Raw genomic sequence first — 11,949 nt, 5'->3', positions numbered from 1 at the left:
AACAAAAAAGAAAGTCATCTTTGGAAATATCTCTGAGCAATTTGTTCATTATGAACAGATGGGATCTATGGGAACAAAGTTCCAGAACAATCCAGGTCATCCTTCAATATTTTCAGAAAAAAAGACAAAGAAAACTTCAAGAGATCATATACTTAGTTGCAAATTTTAGACCACAGTCAATTAAATTATCATACAAGGAAACTATTGAATATTACACAAGTACTATTCAACCTCAGAACACAAGTTGAAAAAAAATAAACTAACTCTGTAATTTGGTTTTGACTGTTATGAGAAAAAAAGAAAAAAGAAAAAGAAATCATCAGGCTGGGGCAGTGGCTTATGTTTGTAATCCCAGCACTTTGGGAGCTCAAGGAGGGAGGATTGCTTGAGTCCAGGAGTTTGAGACCAGCCTGGGCAACAGAGCGAGATCTTGTCTCTACAAAAAATAATGTAAAAAAATTAGCCAGGCATGGTGGACTATAGTCCCAGTTACTTGAGAGACTGAGGCAGGAGGATCACCTGAGTCCTGGAATTCGAGGTTGTAATGGTTCATTATCTGGTCACTGCACTCTAGCCTGGGGAGAGTGAGACCCGACTCAAAAAAGAAATTAATATCCTTACCAAGTGCGTAATGTATTAGTGTCAAGGTATTTACTAAAAAACAAAAAGTTTTTTCAATATATAATTAAGATGGAAAAGTACTGACGCCTCATAATCTGAACCTAACACAATACATTTAAAAGGTAAAGTAAATTTGGAAGCTAGAAAACCACCGAAAACTCTTGAGAATTGGACTTCCACACTGGGGGTCAAGGCTTCCTCCTCACACTCTGCCCTCCTCCTCCTCTCTACGGATTTGTTTTTGCCTATTTTCATTTACTCCACTGCTTCTTGCCCAGGTCACTCTCCTTCATTCTCGCTGTTTTTCCCAATTCCTCAGATCTACCCACTTCCTACCTCGAAATTACCCTCCCCTTTTCTCCCTGGCTGTCTCTCTCAGCCTCTTATCCTCCGCCCCACCACGACACCAATAGGGACGCAGAAGTTCGAGTCCAGGCAGAGCCCACTTTTCAAGGGACATCGGGAAGGGGAATACCCCGACAGCCAGGGGGCACAGAACTGCGAATGAAGACCATGGGGCGTCACCCGCACCCCTCCCGCAGGTCCGGACTCAGGGGCCTCCCCGAGGCGGTGACCACCGAGGGGCAGGAGACCAGGAAGAGTCCCAGAAAAAGTCAACCGTCTGCAGAATCTCAGGCTGCGCTGAGGGCCAAGGGCGCGCGACTGGGGACGGAAGGCGACAGTCCGCGAACAAAAAGGGAAACTGGTGAGTGGAGGGCGGCGGGGCAGTGACCGCCTCGGGGCGTTGGAACCGGAACCGGAACCGGACACAGACGTGTTACGACTGCGGTGCAACAGGCCTCGAAGCCTTTCAGGAAGACGAGGGGCTCCCCGCCGACAGGAGGGCGGAGGCAGGACCTGTAACTTCCGCATGGTCCCCCGACCCCGGGTGTGGAGGACGGGGCAGGGAAGGGATTGCAAAGCGGGATCTGAACGCAGAGACCCGAGCACGCTCACCTGAGTGGACCTTGGCTTCGGAGAATCCGTTTCCGGGTCAACAGGAAACTGCGTGAGGGCGGGGCCTCGGGCCGAAGGGCGGAGCCGGAGCAGGACTCGGTTTCGGTCAAGACTGGCGGGACGGTTTCTGGATGGAGCCTCGGCCGACTGGGGCGAAGCCGGAGGGGCGAGCCCGGTGGGGAGGAGCGAGCTGGGAAGGGGTGGAGCCTGAGCCTTCCCCGCTCCCCGCTCAGTGCGTTCCCGGCTCTGCCACTCCGCCCCTTCTCCCGCGCAACAGAACAGGAGTCTCCGAATTTGGTTGCACTTGAATCTCTTTGGTGCACGGTGGAACCGGACTGCGCCCACCCAACTTCACATTAAATTTGTCAGACAGTTCAAGGTACGAGCTCAGTTTAGTGAGAACGCAAACAGAATGCTGAACTGTTTCCCTGTTCACAAGTTGAAGCCGGTTTCAGATCAAAAATACCTTTTGGCGAACAGTGGAAATCTGTGTCCTGCAGGTGCGACGCGGTGCCGGAGAGGGGGATACCTCGGCAGGCGGGATCGGGCGGAGACCACGGTGGGATGGGGCGGGAGAAGGGGGGCGCGAGGACCTCGCTGGGCTCGGGTAGGTGAGGGGAGCCGGACAGCAGCTGCCCGTGGGCGGAGCGGGGGCGGGGACCTCGGCGGGTAGGGGCAGGGGGCGGGACTTCGGTGGCCCAGGGGCGGGCGGAGTGTGGTGGGGACCTTGGCGTGGCGGGGTATGGGGGGCGGGGACTTGTGTGGGGCAGGACCTCGGCTGGCGGGTGTCAGGGGTAGGGGGGGTAGGGAAGGAGCCCTGCGTGCACACTCCATGCTTGCCTGGATTTGCAGCGTCCCGCGGGGTCCCCAGGAAGTCATTGCTTTCTGTTCCTCCGTCACCCGAAGCTGAGACGCAGCCACATCAGCTCCAAGGACTTGAGGGGTCGGGACTGGGCTGGGGGTAGAAGGTACAGGAAACGGTTTCACAGAGCAAACTTGATTTCGCGTCTGTGTGTGAATTACTTTCGTTCTTCTGCTTAACCTGTTCTATTTCACACATCTAGAGGTAATTTTAAATTCAGTACTTTTGGGACAAGCGTGAATAGCTTCCCAATTGCTTATGTTGTTAATTTCTAAATATATTGTAATAATACCGCCTGAAAGAATGTTAATTTGAAAAAAGATATTTTAATATATGCCTTTGTTTTTATTTCTGAGTGTTTTGTTTCACGTACACATGGTACACATGATGAGGTTTGTAAGCTGAATACTTTTTAAGAAGTATGTGGATTTTGTGTTTAATAAAAACTTCATATTTTACAATAACTAGGAATATTTGATAAGGATGTCTATTCTCATATGAACATTTAAAAATAATAAAATCACTTTTATATTTCAGTAGCTTCATCTATATCTTAATAAATTTTAATTGAAATGTGTAAGTAAATATCTTTTTTATTTCCTTTGGAAAATGTGAAGTTTATGCTACCTGGAATTTGGTAAGACCAGAATCCAACTGTTCTTGCTTACAGATTATTTCTAGAACTAATGCCAGTTTCTCAACTTTTAAGTTTACTACATATTAATATTTAACCTCAAATCATTTTAAATTTTCGAAAAAAACTTTCTCTTAGTGGAATATATACCACTCTGCAGTTCACACAGAGAAGGGAGCCCTGCCCACGGCTCCTCCCTTTCCCCAGGGATGAATTTACTTTCCCTGTCCAAACACATTCCTTTTAGACCTGCTAGATACTACACTCTGACTAAGGATCCAGAACTGTACACCATTTGGGGTCAAGTGGTCTTCACATTTGGACTCTAATTTATTTTCTTCACCTACCTCATTTGTTTTCTAGGAGTCAAATGATAGAAATATACCTGTGTAACCACTTTCATCAAATCATCTACATTCAGATTTATATACAATGTGTGCTTGGAGCATCTCCACATCAACTGAAGTGATTCTTCATGGGACCACATGGGATGCATACCCTTTTATGAGAAGCCGAGCCCATGAGTATCTGAGTATACCAAATTCTGCTCCCTTGTGTCTTAGTCTCTGCTTCCTTGACTGGGAATTAGATCTAGTGAAAACTGAGATGTTATAAGAAGTAACAGTACACTGAAGTATAAGTTCTTCAGTGAATGTGTTCATTATCATTATTGCAGGGAAAGAGTTTCCAGGTACTCCTTTGGAAAAACAACCTCACTAAAAAACCAGTTCTCTGTTGTGCAGTCTGCAGGTCAATGGTAGGTTTCTAGACAAGTTTCCTCTTGCTCACTTGGGTGCTTCTTTGAGTCCGGAGAAAACACCTGCAGAAAGTAACTGAGTATTTTTGGAGAAACTACTGGGGAAACCAAAGTCAAGGGAACAGCTATGAAATTTACAGCTTTTTCATCATCAAATGATGAAAGCTGGCAAGCCATGCCTGGTGTCTAAACTAGGGAAACCTTTTATTTTCTTCACTGGTACTGAGAGGAGACTGAGGAGTCTAGAGATCTCCAGCTCGGGTCTCTGAGTGCTCCTTTGCAGGATCTGGAAGAGCTGAGTCTCAGAGATTCTACAGCATATGGATGAGGATCTGGGGAGATCATTTGTCTGGTGCCTTGAGGCTGATTTGGATCCCTGGCTCAATCTGAGTGGCAGGCTGGTGGGTTGAGCTGTGAGTACACATCAGGATGCTTGACTCATGCCTGGGGGTTGAGGAATTGGCCCAAGACAAGTGTTTTGGAGGCTGTCTGGGGAATTTGAAGAGAAAACACATGAGTTCCATTGTCTGTCAGGTTCACAAAGAGGATAGAGTTCTGGCTAAAGTGCTTGGATGTGAGCTGGGGCTATCAGGGATAGTCACTTGCTGTCCCTTATTTTGTCCAGGATCTGGAGAAGAAACTTAGCTTAGGTCTTTTCACAGGAGATACTGCAGTGTAGATGGGTCTCAGGGCGCATGTTTTTGTTTTGTTTGGGTTTTTTTTTTTTTTTAATGGGTGACTGACTTGTGAGAACTGCGTCCAGGACAGACTTTGTCAATTTCTTGTGGACAGAAATTGACCTGGGAGGATGATGGAGAAAAGGCATACAAATACATTAAGTTTTCATCTTTATCAGGTGAAAGTGGAAACTAACCAGATAAAATAATATGCATATGAAATTAAATCTGACAATAACAGAAATATAAATTATCACTTTAATATACAAAGTAACCCATATTTGGTCTCACTGAAAAAATTGCAATATCAGTTTGGTTTATTTTTATCAGATTGTAGATTATAAACGTTACTTATATTGTCTCTTGTTAGTTAACTTGAAATAAGCACTTTCACATACTACTATAGGGCATATAGACAGCTGATGCTGTTGTTAAGGAAGTTTGGTGGTTAATGTATTTTGATGGACAATTTGGGAATATTTATCACACTTTATAAGATTTTCTTGCAATAGAATTATATCTTTTGGAAGCATCTGATAAAATCATATCTACATACTTTTTCTACTATGTTGTTGACACATGCAGATAATCATGCACAAACAAACAGGAAAAACAGCATCAGGAAAGTGTACACATAAATTTGAACCACTTTGGCCAGAAATGTATTTTAACACATTCTTCATCTAGGAGGGCAGAAAAGAGAAACAAATCAGGGTTGTTGGGAGGAGAAATGGAGCAGAGAGAGACCCAGTGGCAAGACTCACCCTCAGATAAAGAGAAGATTCAATTTCTTCCCATTTCTCTTGTGAACAAAAAGTGGCAGATAATGCATGATAACAGAGGTGGAAGTCACAACACCAGAGAGCTTTTGCCTTGCCAATTCTTCCTCTTGGTATTTTTGGCCCTCCCTTCCAGACAAGGGTGTTTGCCAGTGCTCATGAATGCCTATCTGTTGTGTTCCTGGATGGTTTGTTTAATTGGTATCTTTCCTGTTCAGAATAATTCTTTTTCATCCTACTATGTATTTTGGTTGATAAATCATGACTACATTGGAAGGGAAGGTAAATCCTATTTTTCTGAAGTTGAATTCAGGCTTAGGTTGATTTTATTTTTGGAGGAACTTCTACTGGTTCAAGGTAACTTCTTTAGTGATTTTTTCCTAGTGCTAATCTACTTCAACCTTGATACATAAGTCTCTTGAGATCTCCTTGTGTTCTCAAATCTGTGACTTCAGCTCCAACAGAGCTTAGTTCCCTTCCTATTGACACACTGTTACTGTCTCTTTCCAATTCAGTCTTCTGGGCATAAAAGAGGACATAGGCATGTTGATTTTGGACAGAGGTAATGCCACAGGCAGCTACCTTAGCATCATCCATTTTATACCACTGGCTATTCCCAGCTTTTACACAACAGAAGTAAACAGCTATGAATTTCTGATTCACTATGGATGTCATGAAGAAAGCATGCCAACCTGGGCAAAAGCAGTTAGTCATTCTGAGGACACCACCCTAATTCATCTGGAGGATTCTGACAAGTTCACCCCGCGTGGACCAGCACAGCATAGAGGACATGAGACAAGTGGTCCTTGGTTCTGCTAAGGCATGTATGGTTGCACATCAAGACACTCAGGATATTGCACTTACTTTGCCTGTGAAATCTGAGAACAAGGATCAGAACCTTGGAGGAAGTGTGCAAAGTCAATGTCTTGGGAGCAGCTGCCTTATGTAGACAAATACCACAATGGTAGCCATTGTCTCCATCCAGCCTTTCAGGTTTCACCAACTGTTCCAAAGCTTGGTTCGCCCTCTAAGCTGCCTCAATGTCCAGGGCACTGTCAAGGTAAGGATCAAAGGTGTCTGAAATGCCATGGAAGTGGAGACAATTGATTTGAGATCTCCAGAATCATGACTAACTGCTTTTGCCTGGGTTGGCATGCTTTCTTCATAACATTTACAGTGAATCAGAAATTCATGGGTGTCTTCCTATTTGTATCTATGCAATGCAGCAGCCAATGCAGGCAAGGGCTGGATATCATTGCCAGAATGGTGGAGGACCCAGTAATGTGAGGTTGCATAGCACACAGCAGGCAGAATCCTTGGTGGCAACAGGTTTGAGAGTGCTCCTTGGACAGCATATAGTTGGCTAAGGGTGTGTGTGTCAGACACTGAAGCATAGCATTCACTCATTAGGAGCTTCCCATATTCTGGAGCCCAGCCCCAGCCTCAGAAGGTCTTTTCCAACTCAGAGGAAGTTTCTCCTTGGGAGTCACTGTTGTCACAGGAGCCAACTCAAAATACAAGATGAGATCTTTCTTAAATGACAGTGATGGGTTTTCAGGCAGATTAGGACTCCAGCGGACATTAGAATCTGCTGCATTTGTCTAAGAAGATTTGAATTTTGGAAAGATACCAGCTGCGACTCACCTCCTAAGTGGAATGAAGAAGCCTTCCTGTCCCCATGAACAGTGACCACAAGCTTTCTTTGTGTCCTCTTCTAAGAAAGCCTCCAAATGGTAGGATATCTCTCTCATCAGTCCTTTTCTGACTCACCCCACCCACCATACCCTTCATACCCACGCATCAGGTACATCAGGCCGATCTACCAATCAGATCCAAGCACTTAATTGAGTTAGGGGTCTTAGGATGTGGCCTCTTGTGTTATCCAGAGAATTCAATGAGCACTTGTTGGGAGCTGGCCACGGAGGCCCACTGAGCATTAGGGATCAGGAAGGGCCGTAGACTCCGAGACCACTAGGATGTGTTCGGAAGCTGTTGACCCATTCCCTCCCTCCTTTTCCATTTGGCACAAACTACCAAGAAAAGCTCCAGCTGGCTCTAACAAAACTCTGAGACCGGAAAGTACACAACTGACCAAGGAGTCTATTGTTCCCATTCCCCACGGCTTATGGTCTTTTGCTTTATCACAATTTAAGTTTGGCTTTGAGTCACATTGAGGAGCCTTAGTACAGGTCACAGGTTCTCTTGATGTGACCTTTAGAAATTTATAGATATAGGTTTTAGAAAACAGTTTATATAGATTAAGAAAAATTAAGTAACCATTTTATTATAGAAGTGTGGTTAGTTCAGTTTGATTTAGAGGGGCCGGTGAAGTTTGTATTAGGCTGGCTAGTGCTAGGAGAGAGTAACCATAGCACCAATTGTTCTATAGAAACCAGTTTGAAATAGCATAGAATAGTAAAAGGCAATATATCATTATGTTGGTTTTAGGTGTAAGCATTGAACGATGTTATGTAGCTATGAACAATTAAGGGTACACAGAAACTGGATAAGAACTTCATGTTTTTCCTTATGTTTGAAAAATACATCTGCTTGAGAGTGGGGGGTGTCTGTGTGCACCTGAACCTGTTCATGTGAAAGGCACATGCTACCTTTTGTGTAATCATAGCAGCAGGAGTTCCCATGATGATAACTTTGTGGAGTTTGGGGATAAAATCCCTGGGATTACACCCATTAAACGGCTTCTGGTCACTTGAACAGGAGTCCAGTCTCTTTCTTTCTCCCCTCTTCTCTTTCTTTCTCTTTATCTTTCCAGAATAATCGCCAACGCTGCCCCACCTTCCAAGGGACCCCCTAAATCTCTCTGCGGGGGCTGGCCCCCCGCAAGCACTGTCTACATTATGTTTATAGAACACCCAAAACAGATTTTATTAGGATCCTGCACAGATATGCTAAAAGGGGAACTGAGTTGGGTGATGGGCATAGATTGTCTTAGCTCTTCCAAAAGAAAGAAAAGGAAGAATGTCAGAAGAAGTGAAGTGTGTGTGTGTGTGTGTGTGTGTGTGTGTGTGTGTGTGTGTTTATAAGTACAGTTAGACATGCACTTTTGTAAGATACTAGTATCCCTTAGGGTATTGAATAAGAAGAAGGTGAACTCACACTTCCTGATTTTAAAACACAACAAAGCTATCACAGTTAAAACACTGTTACTTGCTTAAGATCAGAAATAGAGACCTTAAGGGATGTTAGTATCTTACAAAAGTACACGCCTAACTGTACTTATAAATACACACACACACACACACACACACACACACACACACTTCATCCAACATTCTTCCTTTTCTTTCCTTAGAACCACTTTCATTGATATAATCTATATAATTAATATATTATATACAAGGGTGCCAAAACCTTTCCATGGAGAAAAGACAATTTTTTTTCAAAAATTGGTGTTGTGAATCCTAGACACCCACATAAGAAGCATAAAGTTGGACTACTGCTTTATATTATATACAAAAACTAACTCAAAATTGATAGACTAAATATATAAACTATGATACACTTAAAACTTAGCCTTCCTAATGCATGTGAAGCAGTAGTTCCTGGCTGTAGTTTCAACTACATGGAAAGCCGAGGCAGAAGGATCGTCCGAGCCCAGCAGGTTGATGCTGAGGTGACCATGAGCATGCCACTGCACTCCAGTGGGCAACAGAATGAGACTTCAACTAAAAAAAAAAAACCCAAAAAGCTTCTACAGCTTAATTAAAACAGTAATTCTAATAATAATTGGGAAAAATATTTATGACATTGGATTTCCTGAGGACTTCTTGGTTATGACATAAAAAAGATCAAAGAAATAGATAAATTGAAATTAATCAAAATGGAAAACTTTCACATATCAAGGAAACTATCAAAATATTGACAATACAACCCTCAGAGTGATAAAAATATTTTCAAAACATATATCTGATAAAGGATCACTATCCAGAGCATATTAAAAACTTCTTGGCTGGATGCAGTGGCTCAAGCATGTGGTCACAGCACTCTGGGAGACCAAGGTGAGGGGATTGCTGAGCCCATGGGTTCGAGAACAGCCTGGGGATCTTGGTGAGACTTCATCTCTATAATAAATCAAAAAATTAGCCAAGCGTGGTAGTGCACGCCTTTAGTTCCAGCTACTTGGAAGGCTGAGGCAGAAGGATTGCCTGAGCCCAGCAGGTAGACGCTGGGGTGGCCATGAGCTTGCCACTGCACTCCAGCCTGGATGATGGAGTGAGACTTCAACTCAAAAAAAAAAAAATTGGAAACGCATTCTAATAGACATTTCTCCAAAGAAGATATACAATGGCCAAGAAACACATGAGGAGATAGAAGTGCAAATCAAAATGTAAATGAAATACTCTTTCACATGCATCAGGAAGGCTAAGATTAAATCAATTGGTAAATCAATGCAGTTAATAACCAGTGCTGTTAAGGGTGTGAGGAAATGGCCTTACTGTATGTTGCTATTGTAAATGAAAAATGATGTATTCCTGTGGAAAACAGTATAGTCATTCCTCAAAAAGTTAAATATAATTATCACATGATCCAAAAACTCCAATTCTAGCTATTTAATCAAAAGTTGTGAACTAGTTTTAAAAGCAAGGACTCAAACATGTGTTTGTACACCATTGTTCATGCCAGCAATATTCACAATAGCAAAAGGTGGAAACAGTCCAAATACCTGCTAGTGGAAAAATGGATAAACAAAATATGATGTGTGTGTAATGTAACATTATTGAGCCTTAAAAATGAATGAAATTCAGATACATGCTGATATAAGTGAAATAAGACAGATACACAGATACAAAAGGACTAATTAATATGTGATTCTACTTATATGAGCTACTTGGAATAGGCAAATATATGGAAGTTGTGTTATTTTTAATTTTCTTAGAATATTTTTATTTGTTAAATTGATGTTTAATATTATATTTAAGGGGTACAAGAGCAGTTTTGTTACATGGATGTATTGCATAGTAGTGAAGTCCAGGCTTTTAGTGTATCCATCACCTAAATAAATGTGCATTTTACCCATTAAGTATTATTTCATCCTTCACTCTCACATATATCACACTCTTCAGAGTCTCCAATATCTATCCACACTCTATGTCTATGCATACACATTATTTAGCTCCCACTTCTGAGTGAGAACTGCATGTGTTCATTTATATACAGATTCTCTTCTGCCTCTGCCACCCATGAGACAGCAAAAACAACCTCTCCTCTATATCCTCCTTCTTGACCTTAAATGTGAGTCCTTTATGATAAGCCATTTCCACTAAATAAATAACAAATGTATTTTCCTTATGATTTTCTTAATAACATTTTCTTGTCTGTAGCTTAATGTATTGCAAGAATATGGTTTATAACACATATACAGTATATGTGCTAATCAACTGTTTATGTTATGGGTAAAACTTCTGGTCAACATTAGGCTATTGGTTGTTTTAGGGGAAATTATAGAAGGAATTTGAACTTTGAGGAGAGTGGGAACCCCTAACTGCCACGATGTTAAAAGATCAAGTGTATATTTTGTGTATACTAACAATGTGTATACTGAAAATTCTTAACTAATAGAGAAATTAAAGGAGTCCTATATACAGCAAAAGTTATACCATGCTCTTGGATTCAATAGCATGAAGACCTCAGTGCTCTCACAGCTGATCTATAGAGTAAAAGCATTTCCACCCTACTGTGCTTGGTCAACAACTGTGCAGGGACTGATACATTGACTCAGCTTTCACAGTTGCCCAATATGGGGTGGACCTGTAGGAACCACATTTTATGCAAATCTTGATGTAAACACACAGATAAATTTTAGTCCTAGAGGAGCCTATAGCCAATAAGTAGGAATTAAATGAAGATCTGAGGTTTTGGCTGAAGAAGCCAAAGCTCCCTACCAAGCTACTGCCAGTTCCTGTGAGCATCAGATAACCAGAAAGGGGGCGGGGGAGACACACCTAAACTTGCATCCCCTGCTTGAACAATAGATGCTCAATTTCTGTTTATGCCCCCCCATATGTCTGAAACACCCAAGTATTTGTTCCTGGAACTTAGAACCTCGCACGCTCTTAATCGCCGGCACCAGAGGGTTATTTTGTGGGGCAGAATTGTAACATGCCCCCAAGACTCCTTCAGTGTTGTTCAAATGCATGTATATAAACTGTTGCTTGCCTCATTTTACCCCAACTTTCTTTAATTCTGCTTATCACCTCCCCCTCAGCCCACCTTCCTCCCATGCATAAAGGTAAGTCCCATAAAGTCACATCTTCACCCTCTTTCCTCCACACCCTTGGTTCACCTGGTGGTTGCTCCAGGGTCTTCTTGTGCCACCTTTCCCCAGTCGTGCCCCAGCCCATCCCTGCCCTCACCTCTTCTTCCTGCTCCAGATCTCCCTTCTTTGCCTGTGTCCTCTATTCACTCCTGACCTAGGTCCCAAGCTCTTTCTCTATCCCAGCCTCGGGGCCTCTTCTCTCTCCTTCCCCCTTGGGTTCCCAGTCCCAGTTCCATTTCCTGTTCTGTGCATCACTTTCCCTTATCATGGCGCTGTTCTCTCCTGCTTCAGTTTCCCTCTGTAATAGGTCCTCCCTGAGCCTGCCTAGGCTGGCTCCCCTGCCCTCTCCCATCCCCTCCACTTTCCCACCCTGCTTTTGTCCCTG

The sequence above is a fragment of the Carlito syrichta genome, unplaced genomic scaffold (assembly GCF_000164805.1).
Source record: "Carlito syrichta isolate Samal-C Ts95f unplaced genomic scaffold, Tarsius_syrichta-2.0.1 Scaffold305639, whole genome shotgun sequence".
Classification (NCBI taxonomy): Eukaryota; Metazoa; Chordata; class Mammalia; order Primates; family Tarsiidae; genus Carlito; species Carlito syrichta.
This window is presented reverse-complemented; position numbering follows the sequence as displayed.